Source organism: Molossus molossus, unplaced genomic scaffold (assembly GCF_014108415.1).
Source record: "Molossus molossus isolate mMolMol1 unplaced genomic scaffold, mMolMol1.p scaffold_m16_p_21, whole genome shotgun sequence".
In the NCBI taxonomy this organism is placed as follows: domain Eukaryota; kingdom Metazoa; phylum Chordata; class Mammalia; order Chiroptera; family Molossidae; genus Molossus; species Molossus molossus.
The window spans coordinates 26,861,387-26,882,179 of NW_023425357.1; the positions used below are offsets into that span (position 1 = coordinate 26,861,387).

Consider the following 20,793-nt stretch of genomic DNA (forward strand, 5'->3'; position numbering starts at 1 on the left):
CAGCCTGGGCGTGCGCCCTGACCGGGAACCAAACTGGTGACCTCTTGGTGCATGGAACGATGCTCAACCACTGAGCCGCACCAGCCAGGCAAGGTACACCACACCCAGTTTAATTCAGCTCTTGAGTGTTAACTCTCCAATAAATTGACTGTCGCTCCCCCCCCCCGCCCCCGCCTTTGCACTTTCCAAGGACCTAAGGCTCTTGATGAAAAGGGAGGAATAATCCTTTCTTTGGTGTCTGCGATCAAGATCTATTTGGTAACCCACTCCTCTAATACTGCCTGTGCAGAGAAATAATTTCGGCTCCCCGTTAATTTGAGTATTGAACTGAAATTCCGCAGCTGCCTTCTGCCAAGGCTGAAAGCAGAAATTAATTTCAATGACCCAGGCGAGTGGAGGGGAGCTCTGTCAGGTAATTAGTCTTCGTCTCTGCTACTCAGGGTCCATCACTGCGCTAATCCATACATAAACCCAGGCCTTCCCCAGTCACTCGCAATCTGGGGGCCGTCCAACTGCCTCCTGCTTGGGTTTCCCCAGAGCAGGGGCCTCTGCAGGGGGAGGGAGGACCCTTGCATGGTCCCCTTCCTATTTGGGGCTGGCAGAATCCATGCAGGTGATTTACATGGTCTCTTCCTGTTGGGCGGAGTCGGCCCTTGATTAAGTAGGGCTCAGGGTGGGAGGGTGGGAGAGTGGAGAGGGCGTGGGGGAGGGGTTCCACTCCTGCAGCCCTCAGACTGGCCAGTTTATTAATGGAAGAGGCACCGATATTGATAGCCCCGGCACGACAAGTGCAGCAATTACAGGGTCTGTCCTTCCAGGCTTCTAATTAAAAGGGAGTCTTTCCTACCCGGGATGGGATGGGTCCTATTGGCATATTCGCATTCGGTTCTGGTTTGGGATGCGGACACCCCTGCCTTTTCCTTTAGGGACATCTCCTGAGGGACTCTTAGGCCTGAAGAAGTCAAGGGAGGTGTGAAACGCTTTGTTCTAGCTGGGGTCATTCCGAAACCCTAGGAGAAGAAAGGTTTCTGGAGAAGACACTTGTCCAGGAAAGTAGCCTGCCCCCTCCTTCCCTCTCCTGGACGCTTCTCTGAGCTCCGCGATTTTCACACTTTTAACCATGAGAGGACCGAGAGGGGCAAATTCAATAGCAGCTGTGATAATTTCCTGAGCATCTATATATCTCGTAGTGTTGTTCACCCTATAGCAACCATGTGGAGTGATGCTCGACGGTTCCATTTCACAGGCGAGAAAACTGATGCTCAGCTCAGAGTGGGCAAGCAGCTGCTGGTTCTTTCTGACGGGAAGGCCTTCTTCATCCCCCCGCAGGTACCCAGCACTCGGGGTCAGGCGGGTAGCATACATGGTGGAAGCAGGTGAATTGAGACTGTGGGACCTGGGGAGCCCTCACCCCATCTAAAGGGGCAGTCTGCCTTTGCCCACCCCATACCCCTCCTGCCAGAATTCTAACCCAAAACGGCTGGCCTTTGGGGGTACTATGATATCTCAAGAGAAATAAAAAATCTGGACTTTCCAGGAACTACGCCTTAAATGATGTTAACTCACTTGTTAGTGAAACTCACGTGCGTGGCTTTGGAGAGTTTCCACCTGCCTCCCTGCAATCGTTCTGAATCCTGCGTTCGTTTGCTTGTGGTGTGAAACTGTCATCCAAGCAGAAATGACCGGCTTTGGGTGCCAGCCTCGCCAGCGTCCGGTCTGAGCGATCACGCTACAGCCTGCCCGGGCACTGTGTGGGGATTACAGTGGAACAAACTGGGGTCCCCAAATGCCTTCCTCAAAGTCCCTCCGCAGCTGACACCAGATCCTTGCTCTACTTTTCTAGGAAATCTCATCCCTCACCCAGACCAGCTGCAGACAAACCTGCAGTTTGGGGGAGGGGGTCTCTCCCCAGCCCCACCTCTGTGGCCCAGTCACCTTGAGCCAACCCTGGGTTTCTTCCTAGTTCAGTAATAAACCAAAGAGGTGACCTTGGGCACTACCCACGCCCCCTTCCCTTTCTGTGTGTGTCAGTTTTCTCATCTGTACACTAGGAGGGTAATTCTGGACTCCCAGGTTGCGGGGGGGGGGGGGGGGCTCCTGGGAGAGAACGCACGGGGACGCTTGGCCACTGCCTGTCTTCCGGGAAGGGGGCCGGCCAGCCTTGACCGCGTGCCGAAGAGCCCTGCACGTCTTCGGATCCGGAGAGCTGACCTGCGCAGGCTCCTACTCTGAGCGTCTCCCCCGGGGACAGTGAAACAGAACAAGGATGACGGAGCACCGGAGAGCGAGCCAGCCTTTGAGCCTCAGCGTCCCCACCTGCAAAGTGGGCTTTCTGTGCCTCCCTCAGAGAACTGCTGGGACTTTAGGAAAGGAAAGCAGGGCCGATGCTCAGTAGGCCTGCAGGAAACCCGGCTCCCGGGATCTCGATTCTCTTGTTCAGACTCATCGGGCAGGGTTTATGCTTCAGAGTTCTTGTTTCATGCTCGAATCTTCACAGGAGACACAATGGTGGAGTCTCCTAATCTCGCCTCATTTTCTGTGAATTCCTAGAAATGGCTACATTCCCTCCCAAAAAGAGATGGGGGGGGGGAGAGGGAGAGAAGGAACGGGGGAGAGAGAGAGAGAGAGAGAGAGAGACAGAGAGAGAGAGGAAGCCCAGACAAACAGAAAGGCTCTGATGCTCTGATGCATTTTATTGGAACGGAAAGTGCCCTCTGGCTCTGGCCCTCCCACCCCACCCACCTGCTGCTGGGGGCACCGGAACGGCAGAAGCACCCGCTGCTGTCGAGAAGCACTCCACCCACGTTCTGCGAGAGTCCACTGCGACTAACAGGGCCAATCGGAAGGCAGCTTCGGGCCAGACAAAGGAAGCAGAGCCGGACCCTCTCGGAACCCAAGGCCAGCAGGCTGGGTCTTCCCTAGGTTGTTTGCACAGACCCCCAACCACAAGAAATGGTAGTGGGAGAAGAGCTGGGTAGGAGAAGAAAAGCTGGACCAAAGGGGGAGGAAAAGAAGCTACTGGCAACTGAGTAGGGAGTTTAAACACAGAAAGACAGCCTCCCGGGCCCACCCCTTGGGTTCAGATCCTGGCTTTTCCCGGGCTCCTGAGGACAGGTGGGCAGGTCACTAACCCTCCAGGCCTCGGTTGGCTTATCTTTAAAAGGAGAAGAGCAACAGTACCTTCTGGTTTTTAAAACTGTCCTGTGAAATAATATTTGCAAAGTGCTGAGGGCAGAGCATGGTACATGGTACGGGGCAGTCATGCTGAGGACAGAGCATGGTACGGGGCAGTCATGCTGAGGGCAGAGCATGGTACATGGCACGGGGCAGTTATGATGAGGGCAGAGCATGGCACGGGGCAGTCATGCTGAGGGCAGAGCATGGTACGGGGCAGTCGTGCTGAGGGCAGAGCATGGCTTGGAGTCAGTCGGAGCCCTGGAGACTCAGGAGACGAGTGGATTCCTCAAACAATCATCCCGGGGAAGCAGGCTGCATGCAGACAGGTGGCCAGGTTGAAAGCCATTCCCGTCCCCCTGGTGGAACCAGGCCGGGGAACCCCTGGGAGGGGCAGTTCATGGGTGCCGATGTGAAGGACAGAGCTCCTGTAGGTGGAGCTCCCCACGCCCAGCGTGCTTACATTCCTTTTCAACCAGAAGGGCTTGAGCACCAACTATTCCCTTTGCTCTGCGCCATTTACCGAGGGCCACCCAAAACACCACCTATGCAGCCCCTTCTTCTGTGTTTCTTTGTTATGAGGGTGATGTTAGGGACTAAGGAAGTGTGATTCCACAGGAAGTTCCAGAGAGACCTGATTTCAAATGCCAGGTGGGCCACCGATGAGTACCATGCCCACGAACCCGTGGCTAGGGCTGTTCAAAGCCTCATTTTGAACGAGGAGGCAGGAATACTTTTCATCACGGGGTTATGTGAGCATAAGTAGAAAATGTGGAAGGCGGGGTTGGTGTTCAGTGGGCGCAATTTATTTTGTGCTATTCCAGCGTCCTTGGTGGGCTCTGGATGGACAGGGGCTGGCTGGCTCGCACCGCCAGCCTGTCTCAGACGGGCACATGCCCGTCTGGAGCTGGGCGACGAGGGGAACACGCCCAACCCACACCAGCCCCTTCAGCCAGCTGAGGAATTCTGCCCGACGCACAGGCCCTCAGTGCCCTTACAGATTCTCAAAAGACAGTGCTCGCGCCGGCACCTGAAGTTATCTGGAGGAGCAGACGAATTAACTGGAGGCTGAACTCTTCTCGATCCTCTTCCAGAAACAAGAGCACAGCTCCAGGGAAGGTGGGGAGACTCCTCTCTCTGTCTACCTTCCCAGCGAAGCTGCCTGCTTTTGTCCGCACGTCTCGGGTCTCGAGTGCGTACCTTTCCAGCCCTCTTAGAATTCCCGAAACTTGAGGCTAAAATATCTATTCGTTTAAATTTTTTAAAGTTCCCATGGAGCTAGAGAAAAGGGGGTCATTACGAGTAAGCAAAATGGCTGAGGATGGTGGGGGACGAGAACGGTCGCTCTGTTTTCTATCAAGGAAAAAATAATAGTACACAGCAAAACCTCATTAAGTCAGTATCGGTTCATTCAAAAGAGCTTATCATTTGCAGTTACTATTCCCCAACCCACCAGATGCCTCCATTGTAATCTTCTTTAATGTGGAAAGTCTGATAATTAAATATATTAATATATCGGGACAGACTTTGTTCGGAGGCGTGTGGCATTGTGTGTGATGTCTCCGCGTGGCCTGCAGACCGATCGGTGCGTAGTAGGTGTTCAACAGCCCTCCGCTTCTTCCCCCTGCACCTTGTATGATCACAGCTTTCATCTGGTCTATAACGTGTCTAGTCCTTATCAATAACCACGTGTTTCCATTTTAATATACTACCTTTTATTAAACCGGAGCCACACACTCTTAATAGCAGGGGCCCGTCCAAGGCGCTTTAATCACGACCGGAGTGCAGATGTCTCTCTGAGGAGAACACGGGCGGTGTTCGGCGGCCGGGATGGGGACCGTCCGTCCACCTTCGTGCTGGCAGGATGAGTTACGGGATTGTATTATCCGTGCAATTAGGCCAGGCTCCCTCTGCACTTCCGCGGCGAACCTCTCGGCCCTGTACAATCAGGAGCGCTTTCCTCTGTGACCTGGTTTCCAAAGCGTTTCTTCCCCAAAGTGGCCACCGCTGGTGACTGCGTGGACGGGACGGCTTCTCGGTGCTGCGGGTGCCTGCCACGCACAGTTGTTCCCACGTGGTAGCCAGGTCCAGGGCGAGCAGACCCCGGGTGCTTTCGAGGATGGCGAGGATGCCAGGACTGATGACCATGCTGCTGCTGCTGCTGCTGATGACGTGGGTGACGTTGGTGCTCGCCCAGTGCTACCGCGAAGGTGCTGGTCCCTGGGTGTGTGCTGTGTGAGCTTTCTCAGCATGCAATCCTCCCAGCAACTCTCTGGGGAAGGAACTGTCGATACTCCCGTTTTGTAGATGAAGAAACTGAGGCCTAGAGAGGATGAGTGACTTGCTCAAGACCCAGACACAAAGGGGCCCGCCCACAATATGGACCCAGGCGTGCAGCTTCTAATTCTTCAAGTTACACGGCACTGACCCTGTGTCTTTGCTTGGCTGCTAGGACAAGGTACCACAGACGGGCGGCTTAAACAACAGATACCACTCCTCATCGTTGCGGAGGCTGGGGAGTCTGAGATGCAGGTGCACCCACAGATTCACGTTTGGTGAGAGCTCTCTTCTTGGCCTGGAGTTGGCTGCCTTTCCGCGGTGCGTGGAACGAGAGAGAGAGAGAGACTCTGTCCTCCTCTTCTTACAAGGACATGAATCCCATCACGAGGGGCCCACTCTCATTACGGCATCTAAAGCTAATCACCTCCCAGAGGCCCCACTTCCAAAGTTGATGACATCAGGGGCTTCAACACATGAATTTGGAGGGAAGGTGATTCAGTACTTAACCCATTTCAGGGATCTGTCTCCCCTCTCGTCCGGTCAGGAACAGCACGTGGGAACCCCCATCCTCCTTCCCTGGTAAGTTGTCGCTGAGGTTCCTTCGCCAGGACGACGGCAGGGAGGCCCAGATCCAGCAGCACCTGCCATCCTTCCTCAGGCCTCCTGGCTGATGGATGAAATACACTGTGTTTCGGGGAGGGGGCATTCATTCAGACCATAGCAAGGAAGGAAGGGAGGGTCTTTCAGTGGTTATAGCCACATCTCCCACCTTTTCCTCTCTTTTCTGGATCTGGTCTGACCTAGTCCCACACCCCCTCCGAGGACATAACACCTTCAGCACGAGGAGTGAGCGAATCCAAAAGGACTGAAGGGTAGAGGTCACAGACTAACTCAGCGATAACTGCTCATTCTCAGACAGGATAACCTACTGTGTGCCTCGCACTATGTGGAGTGCTTTAGTGAATGATATAATGTATTCCTCGCTTCATTTCAAAGTATCCTCGTAAGAAGATACAGATGTTAACCCCAGTGTACAGAGGCGAAAACACAGCGCAGGAAGACAGAATCACTTTGCAGGTTGTTGAAAGGGATGATTCAGTAGAACCCTAAAGGGTGAGAAAGAACACATTAGCTAAAGCAGGAGGGGAAGAGGACTCCAGACAGAGTCAATAGCCTGTGCAAAGGCCCTGTGACAGGATGGGGTGGGGTTGTCAGGTTAAGAGGGGGGTGGGGGGTAGGTTGCAGATTGGCAGGGGCCTTGCAGGGTCTGATGAGGAGTTTGGTTTTTATCCCAACGGATATGAAAAGCGAGTGAAGGGATTCAGCAGAGAGTGGAGATTAGGGTGGTGGCCAGATCAGATTTCTATTTTAGAGAAATGACTCTAGCTTGCCCCTGAAGAAGGCATTTCGAAGAGGCAAGAGGGTCAGCAAGGTGCAGTTAGGAGTCTCAGTGGCCACGCTGCTATAAATGGCACGAACTCTCAGATTCAGAATTCATCACTCTGCTGCCTGGAGACAGAGAAGGCCAGACCGCATCAGTGTTTTCTGCACCCCGTCCCTTGTTGGGTGGGAGGGGGACGCAAGTGAGAGAGTCTTCCTGTTTTTTGAGTCTTTTAAATGGCATATGAACCCCAAAGGGAAAAGTCCAACATGAAAAAGCAAGCAGTGGTGCCCTTTGAAAAGTTTTTATTTTATTTTAACTTTGCTAAATCTACTTACATTCACATTTTGAAATATGCATGCGCGATAAAACTGCAGTTACGGTCTATTGGGTTAAAAATCCACTTTTTGGAATGGGTTCAAGGGAATACTTATACAAAAGACCTCCAAGTGGAAAGTAATTGTGCAGATAAAATAGAATGAAAGCATCCCCTATATACACCCCTTGCAAGATAAATGCACAAGGAGGAGGGGTCTGAAACCATCACTAATGGGGGGTTCAAAATAGCCAGCTTCTTAATCCCTCAGGGAACCAGCTGGAGGGGAAGAGACTGGCTAGTCCTCAGCAGCAACATTAATACTTTGCCAGGGGTCTAGGCTCCTCCTTTCATAATTCAGTTGAAATCAAGATATTGACCCCCAATTGAAAACAGTGAAATTCCATTCTTGCATGCTACTCACAAAGCATGGGGCGACCGTGGTGTTTATTTTGCAAAGTTCCAGACAAAGAGAGCTAAAAAAAAAAAAAAAAAAAAAATTGCTGGAAAAAATCCATCAACAAGCATTTCTGTACTTATTCTGTGTAATTATCCTTGTATGGAGAGGCACAAAGAAGGAAGAAAAGACGGTTCTTATTCTTCAGGAGTTGGCAATCCTCTTAGAGGGGTGCTTCTGGGCTCCACGTGGCCACCAGGACCACCTGGGGAGCTAGACAGAAACGTAGATCCCCGCCACCTACACTACCCCCAACCCCTGGACTAAGTGCCTTTGAGTGTCCACAGGGCCTGGGGATCTGCATTTTAAGCAAACAGAGGGGCTTCTAACAGGGGCTGGGGTTCTGAATCACTGAATTGAACAGAGAGAGGACCTACAGCAGTGGTTCTCAACCTGTGGGTCGCGACCCCTTTGGGGGTCAAACGACCCTTTCGCAGGGGTCTCCTAAGACCATCGGAAAACACATATTTCCGATGGTCTTAGGAACCGAGACACCGCTCCTCCATCGGTCTCCAGGCGGGTCCGCCCGCATGCAGATCCGCCCACACACAACCGGAGGAACCGTATTACAGGGTCGCGGCCTCAGGAAGGTTGAGAAGCACTGACCTGCAGGGAACATTAGCCCCGTGGAATCAGACCGGAGGGAGAAGCCTCAGCGTGTATCCACCACGCCTTCCACCCGCGGGGGCATTCCTGAGTCAGCAACCGTGACCACCGTCCAGCGTCCCGCCTTCGCTTTATGTCTCCAACAGAGGGCCCAGATCTTTGGTGTGGCTGCGCGCCCCCGGGCAGGACCACTCTGCTGTCCTCTGCAAAGGCTGCGGAGAGCTGCTGCCTCCTGACTCTTCACCACGTTCGCCCCCTGGATCTGAACGTGTGCCACGCCATCCAAGGGGACCGCTCCTGTCAACCCCCACACGTCGGAAACAACCCTGCACTTGACTTCATACCTTACCTGTCCAGCGACCTTTTTGAAAGTAGAATAGCGTTCAGAGAAATGAGACCCCTGCTCCTGCTTCATATCACCTTTCTTTCCTCAGACTTCAGAAATTACGTATTTAATTATTCGTCCCAGACTTTTCATAGGATTGGCATCAAGGTTATTTCTTTATTCCCTGTTAACTGTTCTCCTCTCAGCCCCTACCCCACATTCATCCTTCTGCGTTCCTCTTATGCGTCCACTGCTGCCTCTTTCTCTTGTTTCTCTCCTTTTCTCCATTGATTTTACCAAAATTATCAACAGACTGCCCGAGGTCTTGTCCGTGACTTCTTGGCATCCTGAGTGGTTACTCACAGACTCACGGGATCACAGAACATCGGGATTTGAAGAAGCCTTGGAGACCAGCTGGGGCAAAACCCCTCATTACGCGGATTAAGAAAGTAGGGTGCCGAGAAGACACGGGCCAGCCCGAGAGGCCCAGGTTAGGGACTCTGCCAGCCTTGGGGCTCAGGTCTTCTCCCTGGCTGAGTATTTTCGAACCGCCGGCCTTATTTGGGACTGGGAAACCTAGCTGTGTGGTCAGCAGGTTCTAAGGTCCATCCTCTCGGGGAGGTGTGGTGCCAAACGGACTAAGAAAGAGAGTGGCCTGTCAGGTTCCTAAATTATGTAGAGCAACATGGTACATGAGAGAGCAAACTCATCCACACTCCCAGCCGCCCCAGTGTGACTTTTATAAACGAGGAAGCAGTGGCACGGAGGTACCAGGGATCACAGCAGCCACAAGGACAAAACACGAAAGGAAATGAAAGCACACCTTACCATGGTAGCCACAGGTCAAAAGGACACGGGGCGCCACCGAAAGAGATCCTGATGGCCAAACCACGTGGGCCATCAAATAAAGGTGCCATGGATCACGACCCCAAGGAGAAGGTAAGCATCTGTGAGCCCACGCTGACAGAAGTAAATAAGCAGGGAGGAGAGACAAGGCCCCCACGCAGAAGAATGCCAAAGTGTTGAGGTAGATACCCTCCCTACAAAGAGCGAGAGCGTCAACCCCCACTCGGCGTGGGCGGCCCGCAGAAACTCCCCTCCAAAACGAACAGAAGGAACAGATGGGGTAAGAGCAACTACAGTGGAGAAACCTGACAGATACGACCCCTGCCGGTGAACGAGGTCAATGTCACAGTGGTAAGTCATGTCGACAGCATTGCCCTGGATATGATGTGATCAAAAGGACACTTTACCTCTGTGTCTTCTCCCCGAAAACCCACAACCCCAGTCTGATCATGAAAATAAACCAGACAAATTCCACTCCTGGGGCATCTGAATAATCCCTGACCAGTACTCCTCAAAAGTATCAGAGTCATCAAAAACCAGGGAAGTCTGAGAAATGGTCACAGCCCAGAGAAGTCTAAGGAGACATGATGCTTAGATCCAGTGTGGGATCCTGGATGGGATCCTGGGATTAGGTAAAAATTAAGGAAATCTGTATAAACTATAGATTTCAGTTAATAATAATGTATGAATATTGGTTCGGGAATTGTAATACATGTATCAAAAAATGTAAGATGTTAACAGTAGGGTAAACGGGGTATAAGGAACACGGAACTGTGTACCACTGTCTCCGTTTCTTTTTGTGAATTAAACAAACAAACAAACAAAAAGGTTCACAACATAAATTCTATTTAAAAACATAAATATACATACTAAATAAAGTTAAAAAAATCGTATGTAGAAAAGCATATGCTGTTCTAGAGCGGGAATGGGGATTCTTTGACTAGGGAGCTTGAGGGTCCCAGTCACCCCTGAGGGGGCATGCAAGTCCTGGGTGCACAGGCCCAGGGGATGAGCACAGAAAGGGCCCAGAGAGGGCTCTTGGTTATCACAGACTGAGGGTTGAATTGCAGCCGACCCCACAGAGCTGTGTTGTCAGGGGCTCCGTGGACATGATCTGTGATGTTCTCCCGCAATGCTTACTAGTGCAGAAGTGGGAGCCAAGTCTTTAGACCACCTGGGATCTGTGACATATAAGTGGCAACAAATCAGAGGAGGTGGGGGGAGCAAGAACACCTTTCCAAAGGCAGGCTCTTGTTCCAGTGATACAGACAGAGCACCAGCCAGGCTTTGCAAGGGGCCATGATGTTCTCGCCGTTTCCACTCAATGGGAAATGTCCTAGAGGTGAATGCCCCCTTTCATAACCACGCCAGCATTCAAAACTGTGTTCATACGATCCTGTTCCTTTAGGCAAACAAATTCAAGCCAGGAATTGTACAGGGAATGATACTTTCGTGTTCACATTGTGCCTTTCTGCAATAAATAATTTCCAGTCAGGGTGCTAGAGAATTCCGAATGATAGACATATTATGTTCATGAAAGACAACTTTAAGAAAAATCTTTCTGCAATAAAAGTGAGGGTTCCACACCCCCCCCCCTTCTTGGCATCCCAGCTTGCCATAGAAATGAGTGATTTTGTGAATTTCTGCCAAGTTAGATGGTTCAGCATGCTATTAGATTAGTCTGTTTATACAGAAACAGCCCAAAATAGGAAACACACAGAAGCTATTAAAGAGGGAAAGATTTGAATGGTTTTCTTACTGCAAGTGGGAAATAAGATATGAGTCCGTCTTAATGTGATAAAGAAGGGGATGCGCTCTAAAGCAAACCGCCGGTTTCTTCATCTTGTTTCAGAGGTGACAATAACAGGAACATACAGACAATTATTTAGGGTTCGGTGAGCAAGGCGGGCAGGGACGACTGCACAGCCCATCGGGGCTGCTGGTTGCAAACAGCTCCCTTTCAGAAAACAAGCCGTGGCATAAGGCAGCAGAGGAGTTTCCAAAGGGAAAGATGGTTCCGGGCAAGACAGACAGACAGACAGACAAAAACCACAAACACAAAATCCCAGATCGAATAAATATCCAAGCAAAAAGAGATTTCGGAAATTCCAATTTCACGTCTGCCCTTGGGTTTCTCTAGGAGCTGAAGGAAGTCACGTAGCCTCGTGGGTCACTGTGATTGAAGACAGGGGACTTGCACTGACTTCTACCTGTGAGATGATATGGACTCTTACTTTCCTCATCTATAAAGTGGATGGCGAGACCTATGCCTTGAAGTCACCTCGTTTTTTCTCAGTAAGTCCCTAGGTGACGGATGGAGCAGAGACGGGTCACGTGAGCTGTCCCTGACCACGTGTTAGGACACATGTGTAGCTCTGCAAGTGGAACTGTGTCTAAATACCCACATGAAGCCCAGGACTGTATATTATTTTCCCCTTCATTCATAGTGGAAAGTTACAAAGAAATAGGGCTTTCTACCAAATACATGTTTCTAATGTGGTCATCATCTTCCCGGACTGTCCTCTGAGTCCCGGTGAGTAACTTAGAACTTGGAGAGCGAAGACTCTCAAAGAAAGGTGACATCTCCACGGGCCAGAATGCATTCATTGTCTGTTGCTGTGTAACAAGTTATCACAAACTTAGCTGCTGAAAACAACACCCGTTATTACCCTGCAGGTTCCATGGGTCTGAAGTGTGGGCATGGCCAGGCTGGCATCCAGAGAGCAGAGGCTCAGCTGGGGAAATCCAATCAGCTTTGAGCTCCGTCAGGTTGTTGGCAGAATGTATTTCCTTGAGGCTGTAGGACTAACATCCCATCCCCTTGCTGTCTACTTTGGGCCACGCTCAGCTCCTACAAGCCTCCTGCAGTTCCTGGCCATGTGGCCCTCTCCATAGGTCCTCTCACAATATGGAGCATGCTTCTTTTTTTTTTTTTATCCTCACCTGAGGATATTTTTCCATTTTTTATACAGATAGAGTGGGAGGGAGGGAGAGGAAGGGAGAGAGAGAGAGAAACATCGACGTGAAGGAACACATCGAGTGGCTGCCACCCGCACGACCAACCAGGGCCGGGGACAAATTGCAACCGAATTACGTGCCCTTAGCGGGAACCGAACCCAGGTCTCTCCGGACCGCAGGCCGATGCTTTAACCGCTGAGCCAAACTGGCCAGGGCTGGAGCATGCTTCTTCAGTGTCACCCATGGGGAATCTCTCTGACGCTGGCATCTCTTTAAGGGTTTTTACCCAAGTCTGGCCCACCCAGAATGATCTCCCTTCTGATTAACTTAAAGTCAATTGAATTGGGACCTTAATTATATCTGCAAGATCACTTCGCTTTGTCATGTAACGTAGCCTAATTGAGGACGAGACATCCCACTATCTTTTTCATATTCTGTGGGTGAGAAGCAAGTCACAGGTTATGCCCACAGTCAAGGGGAGGGCGTCATACCAGGGTGTGGGCATCAGAAGGTGGAAAATCACTGGGCCCACCTTAGGATCCATCTGGAATACAGAGGAAGAAAACACAGGGGTCTACTTCTCAAGGAAATGTCATCAAAATACGGTCATAATTATTTCATTTCTGAGTGTGACTTTAGAATCTAGGTGCCGTGGGGAAAGGATGGTAAAGAGAAAAAAGAGAGAGCCCATATTTTTTCCAAATAATCAAGAGTTTTCCAAGAATTACCTATTGCTGGGCATCATGTAATAAAATGCAGGTACGTGCACGGCCGGTGTGGCCCCGTGCTTGAGCGTCAACCCAGGCACCAAGAGTTCGCCAATTCGATTCCTGGTCAGGGCACATGCCCAGGTTGTGGGCCCGATCCCCAGTGGGGGGCATGCAGGAGGCGGCCAATCGATGTTCTCTCTCATCGATGTTCCTCTCTCTCTCTCCCTCTCCCTTCCTCTCTCTCTAAAATCAATAAAGAAAAAAAAAAGTAAAAATAAATAAATTAATTAATTGAAAAAAAAATGCAGGTACACTTAACACGTACAGTTTTAGCAGCTGACAGCTAGACAACCCAAATCCTCCTTCAGCCAGCGCAGCAATGACACAGACATCAGGAGCATGACAGAGTCACGAAACGCCACGCCAGGGTCAAAGGCAAACCTGAAAGACCCGGACAACACAGGGTTCGAGGAGGACAGTGAATAACCGCATGCTCTATGCCGGCCAATCAAAGCCAAGCTCAGAGGCCTCCTGATCCAAGGAAAATAGGAACGCGTCTGGGTAGCAGAAGAAACGGAAGCTGAAAAAGGAAAAGAACAAGGAACCAAAAGGAAAGAGGAGTCGGTCCATGGGAGAGAGGAAGGGGAGAGCTTGAGAAGAGGAGAGAAGGAGACGAGGGAGGAAGTGAAGCAAATGCCCTACAAGAAGGACCTGCGTGGCGGTGAGGAGGGGGCCAGGCGGGGCATGAACAGAGGGAGCCCCCTCAGTGAACTGGCAAGTTCGCTCAACCAGAGCGATGGGCCAGGTAAGTAAAATCCCACTGAGCTTGGCAGACCCACTCTGGCCATTAACTCGAACGGTTTTCAGCAGGTCCGCGGGGTGAGTTCAGACCATCTGGCTTCTGTCCTCTACCCTGACTGCTGAAACCCAGCGTCTTCAGAGATAAACTGTGGACTGGGAGGGGGTGGGGAAAGGGCCGGGAGGCAAAGGCTTTACCACATGCTTCACCTTCACCAGAAGGAGCCTTTAAAGAACCATGGAATGGGATTATTTTAGTTTGAAATTGCAATGTAAAAAAATAAAATAAAATATGGTGAGACATTTTAATATATGGAAACACAGCCTGGGCAGATACAAGGCTCAAAGCAAAATCCCCACCAAATAAACGCAGTGTGTGGTGACCCCGACATGAAAAACGAAGAAAGAAATAAACTTAGGGGGGAAATCCATATCCAAAAGCATGTCTCGACAGGGGTGGTGTTTATAAATCTGACACAGTTGCAAGTAGAGCTCACTAAAGATGATTTCTATGCAAATAGGCATTTAGCCAACTCAAAAGTGTGCAAAAAAACCCACAAAAGAACTCCAAATATATTTGTTTAAAATCACTTCTCAAGCAGTACCCATGAATTAAGAAAGAAGTACACTAACTACTACGTGTTAAAACGGGACCAAGCCCTGGCTGATTTGGCTCAGCGGTTAGAGCGTCCGCCTGCGGTCCGGAGAGACCCGGGTTCGGTTCCCGCTAAGGGCATGTACCTCGGTTGCAGTTTGTCCCCGGCCCTGGTTGGTCGTGTGGGTGGCAGCCACTCGATGTGTCACTTTCACATCGATGTTTCTCTCTCTCTCTCTCTCCCCCTCCTGCTCTATCAGAACAAAGAATAAAAAAGTGTCCTCGGGGTGAGGATAAAAAAAAAAAAAAATCAATAACAAAATAAAAAAAATTAAAAAAAATAAAAATAAAAATAAAACGGGACCAATAAGAACAAGCATCCAGCCTTGGCCGGTTTGGCTCAGTGGTTAGAGCTTCGGTCTGCGGACCAGAGAGTCCTGGGTTCGGTTTCCGCTAAGGACACGTACCTCGGTTGCAGTTTGTCCCTGGCCCCGGTTGGGGTCATGTGGGTGGCAACCACTCAATGTGTCTCTCTCACATCAATGTTTCTCTCTCTCACTTCTTCCTTCTCTCCCTCCTGCTCTATCTGAAGATGAATGCAAAAATGTCTTCAGGTGAGGGTAAAAAAAAAAAAAAAAAACAAGCCTCCAGGATGCAGGTGACGGAACAAGAAACTGCCCATGCTTCGCGAGGTCGATGTCTGGTATAGAGAAGGTATTTGGCAAAGACACCTTCTGCCATTGATACAGGTACTGTCTCCCTTCCAGGGACAAAGCTTGAGCCCTGAACGCCCCAGCTCTCTGGCTCCTTCCAGTTGACATAGAAGGTTCCACACAAGACTGCATGCAGCCAACTTGTGAAACACAGAGCACCAGGGTTGACTGGGGGTGCCCCTGGAGTTTCCAAACCCGGGCAATAAACAGGTTCTCAGCAGAATGCTCTCTACCTGTCCCCATTAGCACCTTAACAACCATCCCTGCTAGGTTACCTATGTATTTATTTAATATGTTTTACTGATTTTTTTTTTTAGAAACATTGATGTGAGAGAGATACATTGATAGCAACCTCCTGCATGCCCCCCACCGGGGATCAAGCCCACAACCCAGGCATGTGCCCCGACCAGGAATCGAACCAGGACCTCTCAGTCCATGGGAGGACATTCAGTCCACTGAGCCACACTGGCTGGGCCTAAATAACCTTTTAAATAGCCTGATGTCTCTTGATTAGGCCAGTTCCTTTGTGTACCCCAGAGAGCGAAAAGTATACTTGTTCTTTATTTGTTCTTTTCCCTGTTAGCTAATAAGTATACCATCTTATCATCCATGTGTCTAACACTGTCCTGAAGTTTTTAAAATTCATTCTTACCTAGAGATTGTCTCCCTCCATTTGACAAAAGAGGAAGCTCAGGTGAGAGGTGCACCTGCCTTTGCAGTGTCCTGGGGTTAATCAGGAGCAGAGTTGGGTCTACAGAACCCAGATAAAGATGAGGCGTCTGGTTCGTCCATTGCACCCATCGTCTCTCTCTGCTTTTGTACTGACAGACTAAACCACACCACCGAGTGGCTGGCAGGGGACCGGAGAGGGCCACTGGGGTGCTGGAAGGATCCTGGGTATTGATGTGGGGGCCGGTTACTCACACATGTGGGTGTGTGCAAATTCTCTGAGGTATATGTGTGAAGCGTGTGCCCTGTTCTGCTTATATTTACCTAAACACAAAGTTGAGGAGACTCTGCCCCTCCCTGCCAGTGGCCTGGATGAGGCCTCTGTGCCTTCAGCGACAGGGAGGGTGTGTTTCTCCAACTCCAGGCCTCCGACCTGAGACAGATCCGTACTGGGCACAGCTGAGGTGCCCGTGGAAAGCTCGTCCGCTGAGGGTTCGATCGCGGACCCACTGGTCATGGGAAGGGACGCCAGACCTTCCTCGCTCCCTCTCCGTTCTTTCTTGGAGTGTGTGGGGGGTTCTCTCGTGAGTTTTACACACATGATAAAGGTTAAAGAAACTCTGTGTTTGTTTTCTGCAGGAAACGCCAAATCTGTCCAAGGTCTTTAGCGGGCTGAACTGTGTCTCTCCTAAACTGGCCGTTGAAGTCCTAACCTCTAGCGCCTCAGAATGAGACTGCATTTGGAGACAGGACTTCGAAAGAGGTAAATGAGGTATCAGGGTGGGCCCTCATCCACGTGAGGCCACAGAAAGGGGACCGTCTACCAGGCAAGGAGAGAGGCCTCAGGGGACACCAGCCCTGTGGGCACCTTGGTCCAACTTCCAGAGCTGAGAGAATCTTACCTGTCGCTACACCCCACACTCCGTGGTGTTTCGTGGTGGCTGTCCTGGGAAACTAATACAAGGTCCCATACCAGGCTGGCCTCAGTGTTTGCCCAGGTGGGATGGGTGTCTGAGAAGAAGGCTGGTGGTGTCAGGGACCCTGGGCCTTGCGTCCCTGCCCTGCACTAAGGCCTTGGGCCAGACACTTCAAGCTCCCATCACAGGGAAAATGTAGGCAGTCACAGCGCACAGGCTGGTCGCGAAAATTTAATTAGGGGCCGCGTGCATGGTACTGAACACTATGTCTGGCTCAGCTGGGGCTCAGTAAATATTAGCTGTTAATATTATTGATATGATGATGATAAAATGAAGATTAAAAATACTTTCTGACTCACAGGTTGTTGTAACGATGATCACTGAGCAAAGGAAAAGGTGCTGTACAAAGGCTGATTGATATATTTAAAAAAAAAATTTTTTTTCTTTGATTGATTTCAGAGAGAGAGGAAGGGAGAAGGAGAGAGAGATAGAAACATTGATGAGAGAAAACTGATTGGCCGCCTCCTGCGTGCCCCTCACTGGGGATCTGGCCCACAACCTGGGCATGTGTCCTGACCAGGAATTGAACCGGCGACCTCTCGGTGCATGGGTTGACGCTCAACCCCTGAGCCACACCGGCCGGACCCAGTTGATATTTGTGACAGTCACGTTAACATGCAGCACGACAGCTCTGCTCAGACAAGCATTTCCCGAGTCCCTGGGACACACGAGGAGGAGCAGCGCTGAAACGGCCCTTGGATGTGGAGCCAGGAGGTCCCAGAGGGGTGGGACCCCCGGGGCTGGAGCCAGTGCTTTGGGAGTGGGAGCGTGCGCGGAGGGCTCACTGCCGGCTGGGGACTGGGACCACATCGGGAGGATTCTTGCAGAACAGACAGGACTCAACCCCAGGAAATCCATGGGACCTCTTTGGGCAGCTGCTCACTTGCGCCACCTGTGTCCACGCCAAGTCACTGCACTGAGCTCCCTCAGTAACCACATCGATCCCATGCAGTAATTGGGCCAATGGGCAAAGCCACGAGCCTGACCACTTATTTAAACTGAATTGACCAGTCAGCTGGGAGAACTGAGCAAAGTGACCACCAGACTATTTATCCGGCGGTGCACACGTTAAAAAGGTCTGGCAATGCTGCCCAGATAGATCATCATGCCAGGTTTTGTCTCTTCAAAGATGCTATTCACTCACTGAAATGTGTCCCTTGTTTAAACAAAACAAACATCAGTGGCATTCTACTTACTCATATAATTTTTTAAAAAGCTACGTGTGTGTGTGAGGTCGCGTGCAGGCATAAGCATGTGCGCACACGCCTGGAGAAAGCGGAGAACAGCCCTCACTCAGCTTGGGGAGGCCACGGGCCCATGAGACACCGGGCGGAGAAATCTAGAGGGCATGAGGAGGCTAACAGGTCATTTTCTTTAGGAAGATGTAATCTACTGATTTCCTAATACAGCGTGTGTTCCCTCCCTTCCTCGTTTCCTTTCACACATATATTTTTAATTCTCACTCAAGGGTCTGTTTTTAATTGATTTTAGAGAGAGGATGGGCGTGGGAGAGAGAGAGAGAAACATTGAATGTGAGAAATAAACACTGATCAGTTGCCTCCCGTATGCGTCCCGACCGGGGATGGAACCCACAACTTTTCAGCGTATAGGACGATCCTCCAACTGTGCCACCTGGCCAGGGCTCGCACATATTTTTGAACCTACTATGCATCAGGTCCTGGGACATGAAGAAAAGAGAAGATGTGGCCCGGGCCTCAGAGGACTGAGGTCCATAGCAGAGCCAGGAGCTGGGGTCTCTCCCGAGCACCTCCCACAGCGGCTGTGCCCCATCTGACAGCAGGCATGGTACACAGCAAGTGTGGAGTCCCTGCATTGTGTGTATAATGTTAGAACTTAGCTTACAATCTTCCAAAAATGGGTGAAATCCCAACATTTAAATTTAACTACAAGTCTAAAGCTTGTGAAAATGGCTTTACAACTAGAGTCACACGAGAGATTCCCCGAATTCAGCATGTACTCCCTGTTTCCGAGTGGCCGACGCGTCAGCCTCACCTTCCAGCAGGACTGCTGCAGAGCTGTGTCCCACGCCCAGCCCGGGGCAAGGGACCAGTCGACATGTGTTGACTGATTAAACGGGGCATCACAAAGAGCTCCAGAAAAGAAAAAGCTAAGAATGCAATTAAAAGACAACTATGCCAGTATTTCTGGGGTGTACATAAAACACTTCGAGTCCAGCCAGTGTGGCTCAGTGGTTGAGTGTTGTCCCAGGCACCAAGAGGTGGCCGGTTTGATTCCCGGTCAGGAAACATGCCCAGGTTGTGGGCCGGATCCCCAGTGGGGGGCGTGCAGGAGGTGGCCAGTTGATGTTCTCTCTCATTGGTGTTTCTATCTCTCTCTCCTTCTCCCTTCGTCTCTCTCTAAAATCAATAAAGAAAAAAAAAAAGGAAACCAAACAAAAAATCGCTTCTGCAGAACCCTCTGTGGACACAGCAACCCTGCCCCACCGGCCCCTACATCAAGGGGTCCCTGGAACTGAACTAAGGGCAGGGGTCCTTCATCTGCCACGCACCCCTCCCCCACATGGCACGAAGACCCACGTGCTTCCCGGAATTCAAGAGATTGACAGGACAGGGTCAGCTTCAGGAAGGATGTGGAAGCCAGCCACGCAGGACACTCAACATAAACAGGGTGGTCCCAGCATCCACGGACAGACCTTGAACAATCTGGTGTTGTTCTTTTGGTTGGCACTAGGATGAGAAAGAAAGAAAAACAAAAATCCCTGCACTTTCTGTCCATCTTTGTGGTGGCCCAGATTGAATAGGAGACAACATCTGGGAAGAAAAAAAAAATTAAAATAGGGTGGTTATATGCCGGCCCAGAGGGCCTGCCGCCTGCCTCCACGTCAGCCAGGGTACAGGGGATGCTGCAGGGCCCTGGCCTGAAGCCAGTGATCTGGACTCGAAGCAAAAGATGTCTTGAAGACGCAACACGTGTGCTTTGCTAGTGGAAGAGCACGCAGAAGCAGCCTGATGCTCTGTGCGTCTATCTACTCAAAGCAGAAAAGGACCCTATGAAACCCCGAAAGCTCTGAACGTGGGAAGTTCTTTCAATAACCATGTGGTAGCCAAAGCTTCCTAGAGCTGACTAAGTTAATTACCTTACTGAGTGGGAAGATCCATTCATTTCAGTGCAGGGATCTGCCTGTGTTTAGTCACAGGGTGCTGCCCCTGGCCTGTTATGTCGTACGCGGTTTAGCAGACGTGCTGCAGAGAGCCAGAGAGTAAGTATCTTAGGCTTTGTGGGCATATGGCCGCGTCCTGCATACTCAGCTCTGCTACCGTAGCTGAAAGTAGCCGTGGATAACATGTAAGCAAATGGGCGTAGCTGTGTATCAGTAAGACTTTAATTACAAAGGGAATCCTCAGGCCAGGCCCTGGGCTATCCGTTTACTGAACTGTCCTGCACAGAATGTGCAGCTTATCACCTTCCTAAATTTTGAACTTGAAGACGTCTGGCCCCCAGGGTTTCGGATCGGGGGTTGGGCTCCCGCAGTTCCGATTCTGGAAAGCACTCTCTGCAGGCCAGTTCCTTCCAAGGGCTGGGGCCGTTCCTCCAACCCGGGCTCGGCTCCTCTTCCTGAGCAGGTTTTACTCATCTGCCCTGATCCTCACAGAGCAACGGTGGTGTGACTTCCACGTAAATCTGGAATTAGGCTCAGGTGGCTGAGCTGGTGGCGAGCACCTGCCCCGGGTCACACCCCACAGGGCCACGCAGGCTCTGCAGGAAGGGGAGGAGGGCGAGTGCCCCTTTTGAAAGGGCAGGAAACTGGGAGGACAGTGATTTTCCCAGAGTCCTATTTTCCAGATGACTCCCACAGACATCCACCTGCTTTCACGAGGAGCCCTCAGAGCCAGGAGACACTCAAGCAGCTCTGGGGTCCAGATGGCCAGAGGGACACAACGTGGAGGCAGGTACATGCTCAGAGACTGCAGTGGAAACTGGGAGACGGTTTCCAGAAAGGTTATCC

General features: G+C 50.9%; 1 protein-coding gene and 1 non-coding gene across 2 annotated transcripts in view; one reads left to right on the plus strand and one right to left on the minus strand.

Moving 5' to 3' along the window:
* WWOX (WW domain containing oxidoreductase) overlaps positions 1-20,793 on the minus strand; it is a 954,172-nt gene that overhangs the window by 494,741 nt on the left and 438,638 nt on the right. The window lies entirely within an intron of this gene.
* On the plus strand, positions 19,462-19,599 carry LOC118639665. The gene has a single exon (XR_004961240.1). It is a non-coding gene; the product is annotated as a small nucleolar RNA SNORA31 (small nucleolar RNA).